General features: G+C 38.8%; 1 protein-coding gene across 4 annotated transcripts in view; it reads left to right on the plus strand.

The window, feature by feature from the left end:
• LOC107727723 (cyclin-dependent kinase 12-like) overlaps nt 1-402 on the plus strand; it is a 34,626-nt gene that overhangs the window by 17,921 nt on the left and 16,303 nt on the right. The window lies entirely within an intron of this gene.

The raw sequence follows: 402 nt of genomic DNA on the forward strand, positions 1-402 counted from the left end.
AAAATAATCCATGTGACATCAGGGGTTCAACCGTAATTTTACGAAGTTACAAAAATACTTTTTGTACGCAAAGAAAACAAAAATAACGACTTTATTCAACAATTTGTCTCCTCCGCATCACCCTGGTGCCATTTTGGAGAATATCCACTGAACGTAACACCATATGCTATTCTGTGTCAGCTGCGTCACACGGATAAGTTTTCTACGTTGTTTACGCTTTGATTTGAACGAAAACAACGTATCTGCAGCTGACACAGAATAGCATATGCTGTTTACGTTCAGTGGATATTCTCCAAAATGGCACCAGGGTGACGTGGAGGAGACGAACTGTTGAATAAAGTCGTTATTTTTGTATTCTTTGTGCACAAAAAGTATTCTCGCAGCTTCGTAAAATTACGGTTG

The sequence above is a fragment of the Sinocyclocheilus rhinocerous genome, unplaced genomic scaffold (assembly GCF_001515625.1).
Source record: "Sinocyclocheilus rhinocerous isolate Xijiao unplaced genomic scaffold, SAMN03320098_v1.1 scaffold1028, whole genome shotgun sequence".
In the NCBI taxonomy this organism is placed as follows: domain Eukaryota; kingdom Metazoa; phylum Chordata; class Actinopteri; order Cypriniformes; family Cyprinidae; genus Sinocyclocheilus; species Sinocyclocheilus rhinocerous.